This window comes from Rhinopithecus roxellana, chromosome 21, assembly GCF_007565055.1.
Source record: "Rhinopithecus roxellana isolate Shanxi Qingling chromosome 21, ASM756505v1, whole genome shotgun sequence".
Classification (NCBI taxonomy): domain Eukaryota; kingdom Metazoa; phylum Chordata; class Mammalia; order Primates; family Cercopithecidae; genus Rhinopithecus; species Rhinopithecus roxellana.
In genome coordinates this window covers 4,904,777-4,917,793 of record NC_044569.1, presented here as the reverse complement: position 1 = coordinate 4,917,793, position 13,017 = coordinate 4,904,777, and the positions used below count along the sequence as shown (strand labels likewise).

Here is a 13,017-nt window from a genome sequence, read left to right as displayed (position 1 = left end):
ACAGACTGCAAATAATGTTACCATTTGAATTTTTTTTAAAAGCACAATATTCTCATAAGAGCTAAGCATTTCTAGTTCAATGGAAATGGTTTGCTTCTCTTCTGACAGGTAGACAAAAGGAACTGACATCCTTTTGCAGTAAAAGCTACCTTGCAAGTTAAGGCACTGTTGAAAATGTTATTTGTAACTCCATTTCTCTGAAATCAGGGCTATTTGCTTTATGTTTTAGTCAACAGTGTCTTGCATTCTGATTGACCATGTGAAGGAATCATGTATGGGCCCCGTCCCTAAGAGAAACAGAAGAGGAGTCAGATGGAAAGATGCCTGTGGTTTCCTCTGTGGGCCCGTGCCCTTCCTGGAGAGATGCTATAATGCAATATACAGCGCTCCATCCCCAGTGGGGAAGCTGCTGTGATGAGACTAGATGAGCCTTCAACACACTCAGAATATGCAACAGCAATAGGGAGCAGACAGCTCCTACCTGTGTTTCTAGGGGCAAAAGAGAGGGAACTAATTCCCCATGAAGACGCCAGTGGAAGGATCAGCCTCATTCTAAGCAAAAACATAACATTAGTGATACTCTTACTGCCTTATCTTAACCAAGGACTAATAAGATACCTTTCCATTAAACACCAGTGACTGACTTCTCAGGAAAAGAAAAAAAAAAAAAAGCAGCAAAACAAATGGTGTGGACACCTGCTTTGTTGTGGTCCAGCAGTGACCGGCTTCAATGAGGGGAACCGTTCTGGAAGGCTGCGGTCTCCTGTGCAAACAGACGTAAGGCAGAAGAATAAAAAACGCCGGCCCAGTGAGACCTGGAATACTTTGTAACTCTTTAATAACTGAGGTCAGGACCGCTCTGCTGCCTTCCCCGCCCCTCAACGTGCTTTTTCCCATTTCCATGATTTAAGGCAAGGGGTTTCCAGTATGTGACATTTTCCTTCCTGTTTTTCAGGTCTATCAAAGAGTTTACGTATTCCAATTCACATTTTTACATCTGAGACGGGTTTTTTAAGTTCATAATTACGAAAGAAATATGTATATTGAGCTTGGGGAAATAAAAATGGCCTTTTCTTAAATTATTATTATTGGTAATACAACCTCTTCATTAAATAACAATGTAGCATGAAAAATTTATGATTTAAATGTAGTTTTCATTCCATATTAAGATACAGTTTCTGAGAAGAATCATTGAATGGTCTAGAATATGTCAAAAATTGATCCTGTGTAGTTTGGGTTCAGGGCTGACTTAAAATAAAGCACATCCTGCAAAGTCATTTTAAGAATACTCCTTATTTTGCTTTTTTGCATGAAATAGAAAATGGATTGTTTTGATACAGTGTACAGTTTTTTTTTAATCAACTGAAATAAGAATCCACTTCTTGCTGGTTCTGTTTTGTTTTCCTCATCTAAACAGAAAACAACTAATAAATAATTTCCAAAAAGGAAACTATTACAGTGAATACGGAGCTTTAAAAAAGTAGCAGACTTCAAATGATGTTGTGTCTTGTACAGAATTAATTAGTGCATATTTATTCTTACACGGTGAAAGCCAGCACGCTTCCCCCTGCGGAGATAAACTACTTCCGTCACTGCAACAATAAACTCAAACCACTTAGTGGAACTCTTGCACGAAGGTCTAATTTCCCAACAGCAGAAAGAATCACGGTGCACATCTGGTTGTGAGTTCTTTCTTTAAAAAAAAAAGTCAACAAGAAATTTCCAGAAAGCAAATTGTAGCTCATGTAGAAAAGATGGGCACATTAATTTTGTATCCTGAGACTTTGCTGAAGTTACTTATCAGCTTAAGGAGATTTTGGGCTGAGACGATGGGGTTTTCTAAATATACAATCATGTCATCTGCAAACAGGGACAATTTGACTTCTTCTTTTCCTAACTGGATACCCTTGATTTCTTTCTCTTGCCTGATTGCCCTAGCCAGAACTTCCAACACTATGTTGAATAGGAGTGGTGAGAGAGGGCATCCCTGTCTTGTGCCAGTTTTCAAAGGGAATTTTTCCAGTTTTTGCCCATTCAGTATGATATTAGCTGTGGGTTTGTCATAAATAGCTCTTATTATTTTGAGGTACGTTCCATCAATACCGAATTTATTGAGCGTTTTTAGCATGAAGGGCTGTTGAATTTTGTCAAAAGCCTTTTCTGCATCTATTGAGATGATCATGTGGTTCTTGTCTTTGGTTCTGTTTATATGCTGGATTACGTTTATTGATTTGCGAATGTTGAACCAGCCTTGCATCCCAGGGATGAAGCCCACTTGATCATGGTGGATAAGCTTTTTGATGTGCTGCTGAATCCGGTTTGCCAGTATTTTATTGAGGATTTTTGTATCAATGTTCATCAGGGATATTGGTCTAAAATTCTCTTTTTTTGTTGTGTCTCTGCCAGGCTTTGGTATCAGGATGATGTTGGTCTCATAAAATGAGTTAGGGAGGATTCCCTCTTTTTCTATTGATTGGAATAGTTTCAGAAGGAATGGTACCAGCTCCTCCTTGTACCTCTGGTAGAATTCAGCTGTGAATCCATCTGGTCCTGGACTTTTTTTGGTGGGTGGGATTGTAAACTAGTTCAACCATTATGGAAAACAGTATGGCAATTCCTCAAGGATCTAGAACTAGATGTACCATATGACCCAGCCATCCCACTACTGGGTATATACCCAAAGGATTATAAATTAGTCTACTACAAAGACACATGTACACGTATGTTTATTGCGGCACTATTCACAATAGCAAAGACTTGGAATCAACCCAAATGTCCATCTGTGACAGACTGGATTAAGAAAATGTGGCACATATACACCATGGAATACTATGCAGCCATAAAAAAGGATGAGTTTGCGTCCTTTGTAGGGACATGGATGCAGCTGGAAACCATCATTCTTAGCAAACTATCACAAGAAGAGAAAACCAAACACCGCATGTTCTCACTCATAGGTGGGAACTGAACAATGAGATCACTTGGACTCGGGAAGGGGAACATCACACACTGGGGTCTATCATGGGGAGGGGGGAGGGGGGAGGAGGGAGGGATTGTATTGGGGAGTTATACATGATATAAATGATGAATTGATGGGTGCTGACGAGTTGATGGGTGCAGCACACCAACATGGCATAAGTATACATATGTAACAAACCTGCACGTTATGCACATGTACCCTAGAACTTAAAGTATAATAAAAAAAAAAATAAATAAATAAATAAAAAAAAATAAAATAAAAGTATTTATTTTAAAATACAAAAAAAAAAAAAAAAAAAGAAAAGATGAGGCATAGGAAAATGCTCGTGAGAAGAAAATGTACAGATTAGAGGATACCAGAATTGAAATATTCCTCAAGAAAACAATTTGCAGGGTGTAAGGCAAAAGCCTCCAGATGCATTAAGAGAGGAACATATTGCAGGAAAGAGTGCTGGCCAAAGAAGGCATTCCTTCCAGAACTGCGTGTGCGGACTGGAAATCACACAGAGAATGCCAGAGCCTGGCTTCTGGTCCTGGCCCAGCACTGTGGGGCTGGGAGACCTGGGCAAAGGGGTCTCTCACCCTCCTCAAGCCTCCTTTATCTGACACCATCAGGGATCATCAGGCTCTGCACAACAACATGCTAAGGCTCAAAGGCCGCCCACCCGGGCCAAGCAGCCTGCTGCTACCTTAGATTGGGTTCTCTAGAGATAAACTCTGAGACACAGTCACATGAGGTCATTTTCGGGCAGTGATCACAGGTTATACAGGTCACAGAGGAAGGCAGGACCAGGCAGAGAGAAGCTGCAGTTGCCACTGAGCCCTGGAGCTGGGGTAGCCCTCCCTTTATCCCAAGCTAAGCCAGGGGTGTTTGGATCCCATACCAGCAAGCCATTGTCATAGCCATCCCCTGGGCAAGGACTTAACCTTTCACGAGGCACCTCCCTGCAGGCTGGGGGTTTTTGCCTTTGAGGGACAGGGCCAGCCATGGGCATGTGGGAGTCCAGAGGGAATCCTAGGAGATTGCATTACCCATCGCTGTCTACTCTTGGACACTGACTTCTACAGTAAGCTTGTGAGGCCTTACCTCTCTTGCAAGGGAAGAGCAGAGGGAAAGGAGCTACAGGCCCACCTGCAGCTGGTTTCAAGGCCAGAGTGAGACTCATCAGCCATCCCTCTGGCACCATTACGAGATCTCTTCTCCCTTGGCCAGCAACCCTGGCGGGGTCAGCTAGACCCTGAAGCTGAGGGGCCCAAGGTCCTGGTTTCAAGCTCTCTTCAGGTCCTGGCTGCAGCTTTGCCTCTTTGTCATTCACATGAGGCACCAAGCACCAAAGAGGGATGATCCCCTGAGCACCAACATATTCTTCCCGCCCGGCTGGGTGGCAACAGCCTCCTCGTTCTGCTGACCTGGGTCGATTAGCCCAGTCAGTAAGGCGACCCCTTGCCTTGCCGTATCTGTGGCATTTGTTCCTTTACTGTCCTTCTGACTGAGTCATCCCTTCTGAAACCATGTTTTACTTTTTTGCTAATTTCCTGAATGCTAACTCATTTCTGAGTTTTCTAATTCTGATTTTTATTGTTCATTCAGGTCTTCTATTTTTTCTGAATTTATGTTACTTCATTTTGAAACACTGGATTATGGTTTCCACCCATTGGTGAGCATGTCTTTCTGGCAAACTTTGACAGTCTCAAAGGCCACAAGCCCGCCCCTTAATCTTTCTCACCAGCCACATTTGGTGTTGGATCGAGGCACAGTCCTTTTCTCTTGCTCCTTTGCAGGGGACGTTTGTTTCCCTGATGTTAGGGTAGGAAGCCCTTCCAGCGTCGCAGCTCTGGAGGCCCCTCCACTGTGGTTTTTACTGGTTCCCAAGTGCGCCCTTCCTTCCTCAGACCTCCGCTCTGTCCCCGCCCACTCTGAGCCCTCTCTTCCCAGTAGCAACTCGTCTGCACCGCAGGGACTCTCCCCAGCAGCTTCTTCTCAGGGCTGATGCAGCACAGGGCCTGGTCCTGGGAGGGAGCTTCAACCTGTCACTTTGGAGAGTTCACAGGCCCAGCCCTGCGCAGCCCCTCACCCACCCATGAGCATGGGGAAAAATCCTCTAGGGTCCAGGGGCCATCTCTTGTGTGGGTGAACTGACCCCAGCTCTGCCTGGAAGACCGTCCTCGTTCCTCTCTTCTCCCACCTGTGACGGGCTTCTCCTGCAGGTGTCCTGTCATGCTTTGGAGTCCAGATCTGTCCTGGTCTAGTTCTCATCTGCATTTCTTTTGTTTGTGGGGGAGGCGATAGGGAGTGACTGAGGCAGTGCCAAGCTCTAGGCCGCACTACCTTTACCGGCCCAGAATTCCCCTGCACAGAGTCTGTAAGCACAGTATTGAATGAGGGAAGAATATGTTAAATTTGTCAGAGAAAACGGTCTGAAACTACATTGACCAAGTTAGATTTGGCATAAAAGCACCTGGTACAAACAGCGCACACAAATGATTGGATCTCAGAGTCTACATTGGTTTTGAATAAGGGGCATTTTTAAAAATTAAAATATTATTCTTAATTAAAGTGTTATCTTAAGACATAGGTACCTGTGCTTATATTCCCACATATTTTTTTGAACACACTTGCCTATTATTCAACCTATTTTATTAGGATTTTCAGAGTACTGTTTTCCTCTGTTGTTTATTTGCTTTCTAGTTTATAAATCTGTTTTTATCTTTCTTATTTTTTTCACTTCTTTGTGTTATTCAGTATTCTTCTTCTGACCTTTTGGGTTGGATATATAGCTCGGTATTGAGCTATCTACAGTGTGTCCCAAATCAGAAGTATAAATGCTGCAAACTTAGAGAACTCATCATTTAGAAGTTTATTTAAACATTCCACATTTCTTCAGCTTTGCAGATTGGAGTATTACATTTCAGCTTCTAGGCTGCATGTGAGACGGCGTCCAGATGTTCATCCAGAGCCGCAGCATGGCAGAGGCCTTGTTGTTCACTGGCAGTCTCCATCAGGCCTTCTGTTGCGGGATGTTCTTTGGAGGATCTTCAAAGGCATCCTTCCCGTGGCTGCTTCTCTGTGTTTGCAGTTTGAAAATGGACTAGAACCACTAGCACAAGACAGTGGTTGCCTTGAATGTCCATAGCAAAGATATTAGTATCTTAAATGTTTAAATCATTATCCTTTACGATGTGGCCTTTTCTAAGTTTGTAGTATTTATACTTCTAACACCATTACAGTTTAAGCCTGCAGTAAGACCTTTGGGAAGCCCTGTGTTTTCTTCCACGTAAGACTAAGTTCTGTACCTGAGACCTTTGCAGCAGGGTTGTCGCAGACGTCCAGAAGCACGGCAGGTGTAGGCATCAGAGCAAACCAGATGGTGAGGAAGGGGAGAGAGGCTCATGGAGGGAATGTCCTGGAGGGAAGTTCGAAGAGACAGAGGAACTTCAGCAATTATGCTAGCATCGCGGACCTGACCCCACTGGAGTTTCTTTAAGGTGTTCAGGGAAAACCAGATAGAACTGTGCCTAGGAAGCACTACCTTTACCGGCCCAGAATTCCCCTACACAGAGTCTATAAGAACAGTACTGAACGAGAGAAGAATACGTTAAATTTCACAGAGAAAACAGTCTGAAACTATATTGGCCAAGTTAGATTTGGCATAAAAGCACTTGGTACAAACAGTGCCCAGAAATGATTGGTTCTCAGAGTCTACATTGCTTTGAATAAGGGGCACCCAGGCCCTTACTCCATGTTCAGGGGCAGAGAAAGATTGCTGGAGATGGTTTCAGGAGCTGCGAGACTAATAATATCAATAGTGTTCCAGTATTTCCTCTTATGATTTCATGTGTCAAACCCAGTGCTAAAAGCATATTAGGGAAAATCACTTTCACTAAAAGGAAGACAGGAAGGAACAAAAGGGAAGAGAAGGCCACAAAGCAACCAAAAAACAAGATAGTAAGAGCAGCCCTCACTTACCCATAATAACAACGAATGTAAATGGACTGAACTCGCCAATCAAAAGACATACGTGGCAGAATGGATAAAAAAAAAAGACCCATTTATCTGTTGCCTACAAGAAACACACTTAACCTCCAAAGACACACATAGTCTGAAAATAAGGGAATGGGAAAGATTCCCTGCCAATGGAAACCAAAAAAAAAAAAAAAAAAAAAAAAAAAAAAAAAAAAAAGAAGAGAGAGAGAGAGCAGAAATAACTATACTTATGTTAGACAAAATAAACTTTACAACAACTATTAGAAAAGACAAAGAATGCCACTAGATAATGACAAAGGGGTCAATTTAGCAAGAAGACATAACGATTGTAAATATATATGCCCTCAACACTGAAGCACCTAGATAGATAAAGGAAATATTACCATAGTTAGAGAGCTAGAGCTCCATACAATAATAGCTGGACACATCAGTGCCCCACTTTCAGCACTGAACAGATCTTCCACACAGAAAATTAAGAAACAATGAACTTAATCTGAATTATAGACCAAAGCGATCAAATACATATTTACAGAGTATTTTGGCCTGTAAGAACTGCAGAGCACACATTATTTTCCTCAGCACATGGGCCATTCTCAAGCACAGACCATATGTTAGGTCACAAAACAAGTCATAAAACATTAAGAATATGAAATTTGAAAACATACAAGACTATCAACAAAAGACAAGCAGATACATACACAAATAGTCATCCCCTAAATTTTAAGAGTGAGATAATACAGCCACTCCCACCTGGCTCAGGTGCCAGCAGGAGGAGGGCGCCCTACAGATCCTGCAAGAGAAGGGGAAGGACTCCTTGCCCTAGATGCACCTCCACAGCTGCCACAGAGGTCTGAGATACAGCACCCACAGCTTCCTACCCACCCCAGGCCAGGCCGGGCCAGCCCTGCAGAGCTCCTACAACACCTTCCTGGCCCCAGACTTGCTGCTGCTGCCATCAGTAGCACGATGCCAATACAACCACTGCTGCTGTTGCCCTCAATGCATCAGTCCTCCCTACAAGGCTCCTACCACCTGGCCACCACCAGAGCCTGGCCACCGCTGCAGCCCTGCTCCCGCCCTGGCTGCAGCCAGCCACCCTCCTACCGCTCCAGTGTGCTGCAGTCTCTGTTGCCACCACCAACCCACAGCAAGACTAGCCATGGTGTCGCAGGCTCCAGCCTCCAGCATGTGACAGGAGGCTCCTCCTCCTCCTGGGATGGAGCAGCTGGGCAGGCAAAGCCAGAAAAGCCTAGAGGAGGATGCAAGGGATGGTAGCATCAGAGCCTCACCTTGTCATGCTGGCCACTGGGTGGCAGGGCCTGGTTTCAGCAAAGGTACTCACACCCACCCTCCAAAGTCCAGCCTCTCCTTTTGGTCCAAGCTGGCCAGGAAATGGGGCCTGGAGTGGGTGCTGGAGACACCACAGTGCCAGGCTCCCCACTCCACAGGAATCACTGGGCTCACCCAGGCTGCGCTTCTCGGGGAGCAGGAGCAACAGAAACTCAGACCCAGCCAGCTCCCTGCACCCAACTGCCAGTTCCTGTTCCTGACTGCCTCCACTCACAGGACACTGTCCCCCGTGGTGTCCACTACTCCGTACCTGGGGGTCACAAGCAGTCTCTGCACCACAAACCCAGAGTGCACGGGCCCAGGAAACACGGCAGCTGTGGGGCCCTGCCATGCTTAGGATTCCCGTGGAATAGCTGTGCACCCACCATGCTCCAGCCAAGGCGGGGTCAGGGCAGGGCCAAACTGAGGGCAGGGCAGGACAGATCAGGCCCAAGGTAACAGGGTGAAGAGAGGACACGGTCAACCAGGGCATGTTTATGGCTGGGGGCAGGGCCAGGGCCAGGAGCGGGGTAGGTATAGGGCCAGGGCAGGGCCAAGACAGTGGCAGCTCCAGGGCAGGGCCAGGATTAGGACCACAGTCATGTCCAAGGCCAGTGCCAGGGAAAGGGCAAGGACAGGGTCGTCTAAGGTCCAGGGACAAAGCTAGGCCCAGAGCAGGGCCAGGACGGGTACCTCGCAGGGCCAGGGTCTCAGATAGGGCCACGGCAGGGCCAGAGCCACAGCCAGGTCTGTGCTATGGCTGGTCCAAGACAGGGCCAAGCCAAGGCTAGGGTGAGGGCCAAGGTAAAGCCAGAGCAGGGTCAAAGCTAGGGTAGGGCCAAGTCAGGGCCAGGGCAGGGAGGGTAAGGCCAGGGAAGCAGGGGACCAAGGCAGGGCAGGGCCAGGGCAGTGCCAAGGCCAGGGCAGGGCCAGAGAACAGCCAGGGCAGGACCAGGGCCGTGGCCGTGGCAGAGGCAGGGGCAGGAACACTTTCAGGGCAGGGGCAAAACAAGGGCAAAGACAGTGCAGATTCATGGCACAGCCAGGACCCAGGACAGGGTCAGGGCAGGCTCTGGGCCATGGCAAAACCAGAGACAGGGCTGGGGCTAGGACAGTGGCAGGGCCAGATTCAGGGCAAGAGACAGAGCAATGCAAGGCCAGGGCAAGGCCAGGCAGTTCAAAGTCAAGAAAGAGTGAGGGCCAGGGCAGAACCAGGGCAAGATCTCAAGCAGGGAAGGGCTAGGGCCAGGACAGGGCCAGGGCAGGGCCAGGGCAGGGCCAGGACAGGGCCAGGGCAGGGCCAGGACAGGGCCAGGGCAGGGCCAGGGCAGGGCCAGGACAGGGCCAGGGCAGGGCCAGGGCAGGGCCAGGACAGGGCCAGGGCAGGGCCAGGGCAGGGCCAGGACAGGGCCAGGGCAGGGCCAGGGCAGGGCCAGGACAGGGCCAGGGCAGGGCCAGGGCAGGGCCAGGACAGGGCCAGGGCAGGGCCAGGACAGGGCCAGGGCAGGGCCAGGACAGGGCCAGGGCAGGGCCAGGTCAGGGCCAGAGCAGGGCCAGGACAGGGCCAGGACAGGGCCAGGGCTGGGCCATGGAAGGACCAAAACAGGGGCAGGGCCAGGGCCAGGGAAGGGCCTGAGAAGGGTTAAGGGTCAGGGCCAGGGCCAGGGTAGGGACAGGGCCAGGGATATGGGAGGACCAGGGGCAAAGCCAAAGCCAGGGCTGAGCCACGGAATGGTATGGCCAGCGCAGGACAGGACCAGAGCTGCTCCATAGAGAAGGCAGGGCTGATGCCAAAGCAGGGCCAGGCTAATGCCAGGGCTGAGGCAGTGTCAGGGCATGTCCATGGCGGGGCTAAGGCCACAGCTGAGCCAGGGAGCGGCCAAGGCAGGGTAGGGCAAGGCAATGGCATGGCCGGGTCAGTGCCGGGACAGGGCAGAACAGGGCAAGGTGATGGTAGGGGCAAGGGAGGGAACCGCAAGGCAGGGCCAGGACACCTTCAAGTCCAGTTAAGGGCCAGGGCCAGAACTATGGGAAGACAAAGGCCAGGGCCGGGGCCAGGGCCAGAGCAGGGCCAAGCCAGAGTAGGGCAACAGCAGGACCAGGGCAGGGTGATGACATAGGGCATGGCAGGGCAGGATGTTGCCAAGACCAGGGGCAGACCAGTGCCAGCTCAGGGCCGGAGAAAGACCAGGGACAAGGCAGAGCCAGAAAAGCGTCTGGGTCAGGGTCAGGACCAAGGCAGAGCAGACCAGGGCCGTGGCAGAGTCAGGACAGGTCCTTGTCAGGGTCAGGTTCCAGGACAGGGCCAGGGCAGCAGCAGGGACAGGGCCTGGATAACGGCAGGGGCAGGGATATGGCAGGACCAGGGTCAGCCAGGGCCAGGGCTCAGGCTGGGCCAAGACTAGGCCAGAGTCAGGCCATAGTGAGGGCAGGGCAAAAGCCAAGGCAGGGTCAGGGCAGGTCCAGGGAGGGGCCAGCGCCAGGCAGGGCCAGGGCACAACCAGGACATGGTAACGCAGGGCAACAGCACCACTGGGCCATGGCAGGCAAGGTCAGCACCAGGAGAAGGCAGAACAGGCAGGGCCATGGTGGGGCCAGGGCAGGAACGGGCCAAGGCAAGGCCAGGACAAATCAGGGCCAGGACAGGTCCAAGGCCAGGTCAGGGCCAGGACAGGACCAGGACACTGGCCATTGGCAGGACTAGAGTCAGCACAAGGGGTAGGGCCAGAGCCAAGACAGGGTCAGCAAAGGTTCAGGGAAGGTCCAGGGCAGAGGCAAGGCCAGGGCCTGGGCCACGGAAGGGCCAGTGCAAGGGCAGGGCCAGGGCAGGGCAGGGCCAAGACAGGCCAGGTAATGGTAGGGCAGGTCCAGGGCAGGGGCAGAGCAGGGCTAGGCTGAAGGCCTCGGCCATGTCCAGAGCAGGGCCAAGGAAGAGGCAGGGCCACGGCGTGGCAAGGCCAGGGTAGCAAAGGGACTAGGAAAGGCCAGGGAGGTAGGAGCCAGAACAGGGCCAGGGCCAAGGAAATGCCAGGTCCAGGACAGGGCCAGAAGCAGGACAGAGCCAGAGCCAGGTCAGGACCAGGGCCAAGGCAGGGCCCCGGCATTGGCAGCCTTAGGCAGGGCAGGGCCAGGGTAGTGCAGTGCCCAGTCAGGGCTGGACCAGGGCAGGACCAGAACCAGGGCAGGGTCATGGCCAGGAAAAAAAAACTAGAGGCAGAGTCACAGCCAGGGACATGACAGGACCAAGGCCAGGGCCAGAAGCAGGGCAGAACCAAGGCCAGGGCAGGGATATGGCACCACAAGGGCTTGGGACAAGGCAGGGTCAGGGCCAGGGCCATGGCAGGACCAGGGCCAGTGGAGGGCCAGGCAACGCTAGGGTAACACAGGGCCAAGACAGGGCAGGGCTATTGTAGAGGAAGGACCGGACCAGGGGATGGCAGGGCAGGGACAGGGAAGTCCAGGGCCAGAGTCAGGTCCAGGACATGGACAGGGCAGAAACAGAAATATGGCAGGATCAGAAAGGGACCAGGGCAAGGTCAAGGCCAGAGAAGGACCATGGAAAAAGAATGGCCAGGAGGGCCCAGAACAAGAGCAGTCCAAAGACAGGGCCAGGGCAGGGCAAGGCCAGGGTAGGGCAGGGTTGGGTAGGGTGAGGGTAGGGCCAGGGCAAGGTCAGGGCCAGGGCAGGACTAGGATAGCACAGGGCCAAGGCAGGGCCAGGGCAAGGCAGGTCCAAGGAGGGGCCAGAACAACAGCAGGACCAGGGCAGAACCAGGACCAGGACCAGGACAAGGCAAAGCCAAGGCCAGGGTAGGAAAAGGCCAGGGCAGGGCCAAGGGAAGGTCAGGGCCAGGGCAGGGCTAGAGTGGCATAGAGCCTGGCGAAAAACAGGGCAGGGCCATACTAGGGCAGGGTAAGGCTCATGGGCAAGGCCAGGGTAGGGACAGGGCCAGAAATATGGCAGGACAAGAAATAGGGCCAGGCAAGCCTAGGGTGAGGGCCCAGGTAGGGCCAGGGCTGGGTCAAAGCAGAGGGCCAGGGCAGGGCCAGGGAAGCATAAGGCTGAGGCAGGGCAGGGCCAGGACATTGCCAAGACCAGGGCAGGGCCAGAAAATGGCCAGGGCAGGACCAGATTTGGGGCAGGAGCAAAACACGAGCAAGAACAATGCAGGTTCATGGCACAACCAGGGTCCAGGACAGGGTCAGGGCAGGGCCAAGGCAGGGTCTGGGCCATGGCAAGATCAGAGACAGGGCTCGGGCTAGGACAGCAACAGGGCTCGGGCTAGGACAGCGACAGGGCTCGGGCTAGGACAGCGACAGGGCTCAGGCTAGGACAGCAACAGGGCTCGGGCTAGGACAGCGACAGGGCTCAGGCTAGGACAGTGACAGGGCCAGAATCAGGGGAAGGGCCAGAGCAGTGCAAGGCAAGGGTAGGGACAGGCATGTCAGGGTCACGGCCAGGGCAGAGCTACAGTAAGGTTTCAAGCAGGGAAGGGCCAGGGCCAGGACAGGGCCAAGGGCTGGGTTAGGACCAGGGCACGGCCGGGACAGGGGAAGGGCAAGAGTAGGGTAAGGCTCATGGGCAAGGCCAGGGTAGAGACAGGGCCAGAAATATGGCAGGACCAGGAGAAAGGCCAAGCCAGGGCTGAGCCAGGGCTGAGTCAGCGCAGGGTATGCTATGGCCAGTACAGGACAGGACCAGAGCTGGTCCACAGAGAGGGCAGGAC

At 51.4% G+C, this 13,017-nt stretch overlaps 1 protein-coding gene across 1 annotated transcript in view; it reads right to left on the bottom strand.

The window, feature by feature from the left end:
• The window catches only part of ANKRD62 (ankyrin repeat domain 62), a 301,061-nt gene that overhangs the window by 198,729 nt on the left and 89,315 nt on the right, over positions 1-13,017 (bottom strand). The window lies entirely within an intron of this gene.